We start from the raw sequence: 11097 nt of genomic DNA on the forward strand, positions 1-11097 counted from the left end.
TGAAGCAAAGCAGAGGAGGCTCGATAACCAGGGGAGGGTGCTGGCACACCTACATTACTTCTAGCGCATGTTCCACACCCAGCACCAGTATGGGTAGGTCCTCGCCCCCTCCTCTTCCCAGTCCAGCAGCGTGGCATCCCTGGCAACGCTGCTGGCAGTTCCACAACTTTGTTCCATCCAGCAGGGGTGCTTTGGCACAGGAGGAGAGAGGGGGCACCCTGCCCCGAAACCAGAGCCAGCCGAAACAAGGTGGGGTGTACGTCTACGAGGTGATTCAGAATCAGAAAAATTAACCACGTGTTCGACAACCGTTGGTTTTGTCTTACATGTGAATGTGGCCAGTGTGTATCATCATCCCTACACGAGTCTGAAATGCAGACCAGCCAGCATAAAGCAATGGGCACTTGACAGGCTTTCACACTGAACAATGTACTACTGCTCCATTCCAAAGCAGGTTAGTTGCCCTTCAGTCTCATTGAAATCAAAGGGACCATCAAGTCAAGGCTCAATGTTAAGCTCAAAGGAAAGCACGGAGCAAACCATGTCCACATGAAAAATTCTGAAAAGCTAAAAAGCTTGGGTATGCTCTCACCAACAGAAGTTGGTTCAATGAAAGAGATTACCTCACTGACCATGATTCTTAGGAACATAGGAAGCTGCCATCTAGTCAGAGCATAGCTCCATCAAGCTCAGTATTGTCTACACAGCCTGGCAGTGGCTTCTCCAAGGTTGCAGGCAGGAATCTCTCTCAGCCCTATCTATCCCTTTGCCCTGCGAGATCTTCGCGGGAGGGAGGAGGAGGGAGAGTGAGGGGATAGCCGAACCACCTGTCCACTCAGACCCGTACTCTGAGATTAGGGTAAAATTTGTAGCTCATGCCGATGATGTTACATTACTGTTATCGAATGAAAATGAAATCTCTGTAATACTGGACCTCTTCTGGGAATATGGCAAGATCTCGGGCTCAGAATCAAATGCTGCCAAAAGTGTATTTGTTAAAATGGACCCCGGACGTCAGCAACTCTCGTGCCTACCCATCTCTGAATGTAAAGACAAAGGGGCCCCAGAGTCCAAACTGAAGTGGGCAGATACAGTAAACATTTTGGGGATTGAATATGGGATTAAGGGAAAAGTCGGCGCTGGGGGAATTGGACAGATTGGGAAGAAAAAGTAATGCTTAAAATCACCATGTGGAAAAAATGGAGCCGTGCCATGTACCAGAAAGCGGCTTACATCCGGACGTACCTGATACCCCTGGTGCATAACCTGGCGGTAGTCTATCCTCCCCCGCTCGATCTCCTTCGGAGAGTTGAAAGCCAGATCTTCCGTCTAGTATGGCACACAGCGTCCTTCCCTTTGGCCCGTGCGCTAGCATTTAAGGAGGTTGAGTGGGGAGGACTAGCCCTACCTGCCCTGCAACCCTATTTTGTAACTGAATTCATGTCCTACAATTTTGGAAAGTGGATTTTCGTGAATGTCCATAATATGTCCAACCTCCTGCAAAAAACCTGGGTCTCGCTTTTCACTCTGCGTTGGCGCAAGTCAGCATGGGGCATAGCATGGTGGGTGAAAGTATCTTTCAATGGTAATATCACACAAGTATGAAAAAGAGAACACCCGGACTACTTGAGAGATTTGTTATTCACACTTAAGAAATGGAAGGTTGAACCACATCTATTTAAAGGATCCTCCTCAGTTAAGCAGCTGAGGAAAACAATTTATGGAGAGATTCTAGAAGTGGGTTTCTTAAAACTTGATTTAGAAGGTAAATGCTATAAACACCGCACTTCACAGTACTTGTTGCAACCCGATCACCCTATCGCTCTCTTCAAGGAGAAAAAAGTCCCTTTCCATTGATGGGAAACAAGGTGGCGCTTATACCATCAAGTACAACCACTTCATGCGGTCAAGCCATGGCTCCCAGAGGACCAGCAAGAGTGCCCTCAAATTACTTGCAAACAGAAAGCTAGTGAGCTAAGTAAAACTTTCAGGGAAACCCACTCACATGTCTTAAAAGAGTGTGTGGTAGCCAAAAGAGTGTGGCAGGGAGTAAGCAAGCTGTTAGAGTGGCCTGATTTGGAAAAACAGACTTGGGAAGAACTAACACCGGGTTTGAGCGACAGAACCTCTTTTCGAGGTCCCAGAAAGAAACCTTCAAGGAAACGGGACACAACGGGTGCCCTCATACTAGGGAACTGGAATGTTCCCCTCCTCATAATCAGGTTAGTAAACCTGTATGTCATTTATGCAATGTTCCTGCATAGGAATAGGGAGGGAAGGCGCAACCAAGAGGTTCACGCAGATGAGACAGTAAATCTCTTCTGGAAAAGTTTGTATGGTTATGTGCAAAAAGACAAGAGTATCTCTTCTAAACAGCAATAGGACAATTGTGGAAATGGTCGTCGGATGTAACCCCCGCAGTTACCTGATGTGCCTTGAAATCCCCCACCCCCGAGTTACAGTTCTACCTGCATATACTTCATAACCTTGTGGGTTTCCAAATCATTGCGCGTAAATCTTTGTAGATATATCATGTACAAACAACCACTTTGTAGGGATGTGCAAAAAATTTTGGGCACAGTACGATCTGTGCCCATAACGAACAATTTTTGGTGATTCGGGGCCGAACCAAATCACCCCTGATGTCCCCCGATATTTTTTGGGCACGAGCCGAATCACCCAAATTTTGGACCTGAAAAATTCGGGTGATTCGGTTCATGGTTAATTTTTGGTGATTTTTTAAAATTTTAGTGACTTTGGGGCAGTTTTGGGGCATAGCATGGGATCTGGGCAAAAGGAGTAGAGTGGAGTGGTAGAGCCTAATGGGTGCAGGCAACCACCCCAATTTCAGGGCGATTCAGCAAAGGGCTGATTTTTGGTAAATTTCTGAATTTTTCATGTCTTTGGGGCAGATTGGGGCATATTGGGGCAGAAAGTGGGGCCTGGGGCAGAATAGTGGGGTGGGGTGGTAGTGCCTAATAGATGGAGGCGACCACGCCAATTTCAGGTGGTTTGGACAAAGGGGTGATTTTTTGAGAATTTTTGAAATTTTAGTTACTTTCGGGCAGTTTGGGGGCAGAAAGTGGACCTGCCACAAAAGAGTGGCGTGGGATGGTAGTGCATAATGGGTGGAGGCTACCACCCCAATTTCAGGGGTATTGGGCAGAGGGCTGATTTTTTGGGAATATTTGAATTTTGGGTGTCTTTGGGGCAGATAGGGGGCAGAAAGTGGATCTGCCCCAAAGGAGTGGGGTGGGCTGGTAGATAGCGCCTAATGGGTGGAGGCTACCACCCATGCCCAATTTAAGAGTGATTGGGCAGAGGGGTGAATTTTGGTGAATTTATTTTTATGAGGTTTGTCTTCATAAGGTGAAGTGTGCTAAATTGATTACTTCCTCATATTATTCATAGTAAAGGAAAGTGTGAAAAAGTGAAAGTGGGGTGATGAGAGTTGTTTTTAATTGAAAAAAATCTCATTTGCTATGATAGAATGAGAATTCACAACTCAGAAAAACCTGATGTTTCAGATAGGACCTCAGTACTTGCTGGTAATTTTCTCTCTCCACTAGAAATAGCCAGCTATTTCTAAGTTAGCCCCAGGTATAGATTGGATTCATTTGCCAATATACTTTATGGACATTTTTATACTCAAATGCATATAGACAAGACCATCATGAATTGGATTACTGGATATTGGATGATGATGATGATGATGATGATGATGATGATGATGATGATGTAGCTCCAGTTGCTCCTGAGCACACCTACCAGACGGAACATACAACTTAACTCCTGCCCCTTTTAAACATGACATTTAAAACATGGAAGAAACCTGTGTTCCCTGGGGTCCATCCCATGGTGCTGCTAATCTAATGAAAGGCCCACAACCAATGGGCAGGGCTCATTGCACAGCAGCTTCACACAAACCTGTTGCCCCCAATCTTTGACTCCTTGTGCGTCGGACCCACTCTCCTTTGCAACTTCTGGTCCTTGCCCACCCTCCTCTGCTCTCAGCTCTGTCTCCACTTCCAACTCCTCCTCGGACTCTTCCAGCATGCCCACGACTCTATTCTTGTTCTTGTTTCAGGTGCCAAGCTAGTTGAACACATCCACGTGTGCTGGTGCAGAGCTACCACAACAGATATTGACTGAATCATACTGTCAGTGCCAAAAGGATTCTGTTCTTGGATTGGATCTGAGCAGTTTCAACTGTCATGGAGTTAGGAGTAGGATGGTGCAGAAGGAACTGACTGTCCCTAGCTTGAACCTTGTAAAAACCTTCCAGCTTCCTAGAAGTAGGTGGCAACGATGCAGGTTTCCCCCAGCAAGCTTTGACAATGTCCATTCAAGCAGAGTTCAGTGGTAGGAAGTTAGAGTGCCAAGTGTCCGCATCAATTGGCCCCAAAATGGGATCAGGAGAAGATTTAGGAGGTTTGTTCATCTGGATACCTAAAGAGTTAGCCATATGGACCACTTGGTCAGTGAAGAGCTTCAGGTACTCTGATGGAGACAGAGGCTTTGGATCTCCCATTAGATCTGAAGGTGTGGAACCTGATGCAATGTTCAGGGATGTTTCTGCATCTTCCTCTGAGGCAGATTCTTCAGTCAAGGAATCCAGTGGTAGAGAGTCAACATCCGGCTGCTTACATGGTTGAGTTCTCTTCTCTCTTGACTGAGACCAAGTACTGCAGTGTTGAGGAGAGTGTGATCGGGACCAAGAGTCTGGATGGTCCAATCTCCCCAGAGATTGGTGTTGATGTGAAGCCCAAGAGCAAGGCTGGAGATAGTTTTTCCTATGATCAATGCCATATCTGTTGTCGAAGAAGTAAGCGTAATGATCAGGCATGATCAGATGTAGAGTCATCTCAATGTCAACTTTCTCAGTCACAATATACCCAATCCGATGAGTGTTTTGGAGAGTACCGACGGCAAGGAGATTCTCTGACACCCGGAGAGTATTGGTATCATGTAGACTCTCTTCTGTATCGTCAGTATCGTATAGGAGAGGCTCTTCAGTCCGGAGGAGGTCAGTGTTGAGGAGAGCAGCTAGGGTTGATGGTATCGCCTTCCAAGTGAAGCAGATCATGATCTACCTCATGTTCAGGATTGAAGGGTGATGTTGGTGTGGCTTCTCTGGTCTCCCATTTTTGGGAGCGGAGCAGTCTCTGGAGGCTCTGTTGAGTTCATAATCATCCATGTCTTGGACTGGAAGTCCCTGTTCAGGCTTAGGTAGAAAACACCTTTTTTGGAATCAGAGTCGATGACTGAGATTTTTTTTGATTGAAGGCAGTTGAGATATCAGGGTTGGAGTGAAGAGCTGCTCCAGTGTGTGCATTGGCTTAGAAAGGTCTTCATTTTTAATTGGCTGGAAAACTCTGAGAAGAGAAAGAAAGTCAGAAAAAACAATTTAGTTAGGACACGCATTCCAAAGTCCCAGGGCAACCCTTGAAAAGGCCCAATTTCAGGTCGCCACCAACTGAGCCAGTAGCCACTAAAACCAGACCTCCCAGATGATCTTCCTAGGCGGCGGGGTTCATGAAGAAGATGGCTTGCTTGTTAATACATTGGGCCGAAGCCATTCAGGGCTTTATAGGTAATAACCAGCAACTTCTCTTTATCCTGGAAACTGATGGGCAGCCAATGTCATTCTTTTAGAATGGGTGTAATATGATCTCTTTGGGTAACACCAGAGACCAAGCTGGCTGCTGCATTATGTACCAACTGCAATTCTTGGAATACGTCCAAAGACAGCCCAACATACCGTGCAGTAGTCAAGTCTGGATATTACCAGCATATGCACCACTGTTTTAAGGTCATTGATTTCCAGATATGGATGTTGCTGGCATATCAGCTGCACCTGATAGAAAGCCATCCTGCTCACTTCCTTAGCCTGAGAGACCAGGGAGAGGTTTGCGTCCAGAAGTACTCCCAGACTACATACCTACTCTTTCTGGGGGAGTGTAACCCCTTCCAGAACAGACAGATCTAAGCCACTTCCTATCTTCCAGTCATCTTCCTTGTATTCAACCTCAGTTTGTTTTTCCTCATCCAGCCCATTACTGACTCCAAGTAAGCATTTAGGGAAGATAGGCTATTTCCTAATGAAGTTGACATGGAGAAATAGATTGGGTTATCAGCAGCATATGGATAACACCCTGCACCAAATCCCCCATGATCTCTCCCCGCACTTTCATGTAGATGTTAAAGAGCATTGGAGATTGAATGGAGTCCTGCGGAACCCCCAACAATAGCTTTTCTTTTGAAGAGCAACAATCTCCAAGCAACACCATCTGGAACCTACAAGAGAGGTAGGAACAGAGTCACTGCAAAGCGCTGCCTCCCACTCCCAACCCGCTTCAGGCGCTCCAGGAGGATACCATGATCAATGATATCAAAAACCACCAAGACTCAAAAGATCCAAAAAGATCCACAGAGCCTATGGATTCCTTTTTGGAGATCATCCAACTGGCCGACCAAATTAAAAGAATGTGCCCCCCCCCCACGGCCCCAACAGCAAGCAATATTAAAGGCTAATTCACATACACTTGATATTCATCACTTGATGCAGCTGAGACGTGGCTTTTTCCTTGAATTCGAGCCTCGAGAGAGGCCTCATCAGGGTACATCTGAAAGAGAGGGGAAGATTTCTGTCTTTCTTATGTATGTATGTATTAGAAACATTTGATATACTGCCCACTCCAAAGACTCCGGGTGGTGCACAAAAACATGCAAGCAAGACAACATTAAACATGACATTCTGAATTAAAAATGAAAGTAACCAACCAAAAGCAAATAGTTCAACTACAGGGCAAAAGCCTGGCGAACAAGAAAAGTGTTCAATAGAGATTTGAAGATCAGTAAGGAAGGGGCTAAACGAATCTGCAGGGGAAGAGATTCCCTTTCAAAAGCTGCTTCTTACTACCTCTCTGTGATAGATTTTGATTTTTGAAACTCTCTGGAAGGGTTGTAAAAGTTGTAAAAACCACATTTCCAAGATACAGTCAACTGGAGAACACATCTTGGACAATTCCCTGCACCAGCCTTGGTTTAATTGTTGTGCTGTGGACACAAGTTCTTTTTCTTATGCTTCTACTTATGAAGTGTTCTTTTTCTTATGCACAAGTCAAATTCTCCATTTATTTTTCAAACTTATGTCATAGTGATGCTACAATGCATAGTAGAGAATTAGAAGGCACTTCCGTTTAGTTTTCTAAGTACACCTCCACATAGTATTTGGGTATTTCATGAGCCCCAGCATACTGACATTTGTAGTTTTCGAGCATTTTTGGGTCTGGCTACGTCCACTGCTAAATAGTTTTTGAAAGATTCAAAGATTAACGAACTTGACTTATATTTTTCAGCTGATATTATGGTAAAGTTATCTGAAAGATGGGTGTCAGATGTTTGGACAGGGGGCGCAATTTCAGTGCTTGCCCTAGGCGCTCTTTTCCCTAGATACGCCTCTGGCAGAGGGCCTTGGAAGCAGTGTGTGTGCCCCTCCCTCGGACCTACAGATCTCTGGATGGTATGTCAGCCCCTATTGAAGCACAATCTGAAGTATTCTATATGACATATCAAATCCTCTGCTTACTTTTAGAATAGAATTTTGCTGAAGCACCTTGGAAATTCAACCAATCTTGTCCAGACTGACAGAGGCGTATCGAGGGAAAATAGCACCTAGGGCAAGCACTGAAATTGCGCCCCTGTCCAAGCAGGGATGATGGGACTTGTAGTCAACCACATCTGGAAATCCCTGTTAAAAGGAACACTGTACCATCTAGACATGGTTGCTGATCAAAACCTGAAAACATGAGCCATTTTTATTAAAGACTTAGAACAACCGTCAGGAGTTATGTGAGGATTCCAGGGTCATTTTCTGTCTCATCTCATGCTTTTTAAAAACCATGACTTTGTCCTAAAGGATCACCTGCCCAAACTCCTGACAGCCTTTGTCTTGTGATGACAGTTGGCTCATGATGGGGTATATGTGCATTCACCACACTAGTGCTTACTTTGGCACCAGGAGGGAGGAGGATACACTAGTTTGCCACACTAGACAGAGGCATTTGCAACAGGAGCAGACAGCCAAGTTCTGCCAGGGCCAAAACCAGCCCTGGCCAGACTAAGAAATCATTGTAATTTGCTCCTTCCTGTCACAAGCAGTGTGCTGTTCTTCTATTATTGACTCTCAGAGAGCCTAACTCTCAGACATCTCAGTCACGGATGGAAAATATAGGGTCAATTTACAAGAGACACATTTTCTACATGGAAGTTTCTTCTGTGCAGGTGTTGTGCAGAAACCCATGTGTAGTGATCAATACATATGTATCTATTCCGCACAGTTTCTTACAAAAATGACATCCCCACAGGAAATTTTGCTTCACATGAACTAGTTCTGGGTGATAGGCAATGGACAAGAATTTGGCAGTATAAAAATATCTTAAAGAAATAAAATATTTGTTTTTATCTTGTAAACCTCTCAGACACATAAGTTTTGGGTTGTATAAAATATGTTAAATAAATAAAATAAAATGATGTTCCATTTACCAAGAAACACAGACAATGTCAGCGTAAAGCTGGATAAAATAAAGCAGGAAGTGCATCAGAGACCCTGGGCAACAGCAAGGTCTTCTATATGTTGTTCTATATGCAAGGAACGATCATATTTGCAAGGAAATTCCTGTCTCTAAAAGTCATTTCACTTTATGATATACATCTATTTAATTAAAGGATAAGCAAAGTACAGTGTTTAAGAAGCAGCGCCCCACACACCCAGTTCTTTTCCCTATGACCAGAATAGGGTCATGTTCTACTGGAATATCTCCTATGTTTATGGATAACTTTCTACTGAATTTTACTCTTAGTGGAAGCAAGCTAGGTGTGTTATTTATGTTTCAAAATCTAAATCTAGATCCATTTGCTTGGATTAATATTGAACACACAAAATTTGAATCTAGGTTAATTTTAACCTGCTCCTTTGAAATGAAATTACATTAATAGAAATGTAAAGCTGGCTTTATTTAACTGAATAACTATTTACATTTCAATTATTTTTTTAATCATATGAAGTTCAGAATAATATCTAATTCAGCAAAGGAAATTAGTTAATTTTAATTCTGTTTCACTGAATATAAATTTTTGGCAGTTTGAGGGAAGCAAATATTGACATCAATTGCAAACATCTTGTATTTTTAGAGCTAAATGGCTATTTAGTACAATGTGTTGGATGTAGAGAATTTTGAATTCATAAAAATGAAAGTGTAACTCAGCTTTCTCAGTTTAAAAGCTGCACCTACCAAAATCCCCTTCCTCCACATACAACTAAAAGGAAGGCACTCTCTCCTCCTTTGCAGCTGAGCACTGGATCTGCAGCCCTGTTCCGGCCTTTTCCCCACCAGCAATGGGTTTTCCCTTCTTCTATACAGTCAAGGCTTCCTTTCTCTTCCTTGAACTCACCCTCTTCTTGCAGGATTTCCATTGAAAAACCTCCTGCCTTGCAAACTGCAAGCCACAACTGCTCACAGGTTGGAAAATGCAAAGACAAGTGGTTGTTTTTTTAACAAGAAGGAGGCGGGACAGGATGGAACCTGGAGAGCCTTCACATTTCTGGACCTCTCTAGGCACAAACTCACTGTTCATTTCACCCTTTCAGCCTCTCCTGAAAAACTAGTTTGTTGCAGTTCTCTTACATTTCTTTTATTGTCTACATTTTACAAAAGAAAGAAACCTCGTTGGCGGGGGCAGGGGGGAGGCATCAGCCTGAGAAAGCACCAGTCAGATGGAATTTCTTGGAGACGACTGGAGAGCAGGCGGGGCACAGGCAATGGACTGACTCTGGACTCTGGGGTGGGTCAGGACTTGCAGCAAGAACATAAGACGAGACAGCAGGGCAGGCAGTCGCAGTGCTTGCAAATGGGAACAAGCAACCCCGCCCAGCTTACGAGGATGCCCCCTCCGCAGCACTGGTCAGTGTTTGCTGCCTGAAAGGAAGCCCTCCAATGACTGAAGAGCTCGCTCAGGGCCTCGGAACTTGAGGCCACGCCCCCTTAGAAGTCACATGCCAAGGGGAGGGGCCTCAAGCTCCTTGCTCTGGCTCTTTGGAGCTTGAGGCCACGCCCCCTTTGACACCACATGCCAAGGGGGCGTGGCCTTGAGCTCCGAAGAGCATGAGCAAGCTCTTTGGAGTCATTTCAGTCAGAGCTTGCTGGCTGAAAGCATCTATTCTTCCTTTCTCTGCCTCTCTGGAGGAAAAGAAATGGGAAGAGACGCTTTCATAACGCGAGTGCTCGCTAGGGGGCGGGCGCCTCTCCGGACCTCAGGGCGGGGGCGGGGCATGGCAGGCAGTTTGCGCCCTCCTTGCGATGGCGCCCAGGACATGTGCCCTGCCTGCCCCGCCCTCGTTACGCCCCTGCTTAGGAACATAGGAAGCTGCCATATACTGAATCAGACCATAGGTCCATCTAGCTCAGTATTGTCTACACAGACTGGCAGCGGCTTCTCCAAGGTTGCAGGCAGGACTCTCTCTCAGCCCTATCTCGGAGATGCTGCCAGGGAGGGAACTTGGAGCCTAGATGCTCTTCCCAGAGCGGCTCCATCCACTAAGGGGAATATCTTACAGTGCTATTCTCCCATTCATATGCAACCAAGGCGGACCCTGGTTAGCTATGGAGACAAGTCATGCTTGCTATCACAAGACCGGCTCTCCTCTCATTCTTGGAAGACAGCAAGATCATTTGTTTTAAAAATATGGATCTGTTTCTGGCAAACATGACTTGAGAAAAGCATGACAGAGAAAAAACAGGATTCCCAGAGTGTGGCGATGATGTCACTTGCCTGACAGGAGGCAGCGTGGAGCAGGTCGGTGGCTGCTTGGCCTTCTCCGCTCTGCCTCTTCATCGCTGACTGCTGCATCATTCATCTGAGGGCGGCGGAAGAGGCAGCAGCAGCAGCAGGATTCTCCACCCCTCCACCACTCCCTCCCTCCCTGCCTCTGAGTCTCAAAGCCAAGAGCTGATGCCCCAAGCGGAAGGAAGCTCCCAGCAGCTGCCTGGCTTCCCTCTGCACTCTCTTGTTTGGGCAACAGCAGGGCTCTCCTTC

The 11097-nt window shown here is 45.5% G+C and overlaps 1 long non-coding RNA gene across 4 annotated transcripts; it reads right to left on the bottom strand.

Annotated features, from left to right (window-relative positions):
- Positions 1–3626: 3626 nt before the first annotated feature.
- LOC128346659 (uncharacterized) lies at positions 3627–9931 on the bottom strand. Of its 4 annotated transcripts, none has more exons than XR_008317109.1 (4): positions 9457–9931; positions 6544–6626; positions 5942–6297; positions 3627–5375 (listed from the first exon to the last, which is right to left on the bottom strand). It is a non-coding gene; the product is annotated as an uncharacterized LOC128346659 (long non-coding RNA). The 4 variants fall into 4 exon arrangements; XR_008317108.1 differs by having other exon boundaries at positions 9297–9931; XR_008317110.1 differs by having other exon boundaries at positions 5942–6098; positions 9297–9930.
- Between the last annotated feature and the right edge of the window lie 1166 nt (positions 9932–11097).

This window comes from Hemicordylus capensis, chromosome 2, assembly GCF_027244095.1.
Source record: "Hemicordylus capensis ecotype Gifberg chromosome 2, rHemCap1.1.pri, whole genome shotgun sequence".
Classification (NCBI taxonomy): Eukaryota; Metazoa; Chordata; class Lepidosauria; order Squamata; family Cordylidae; genus Hemicordylus; species Hemicordylus capensis.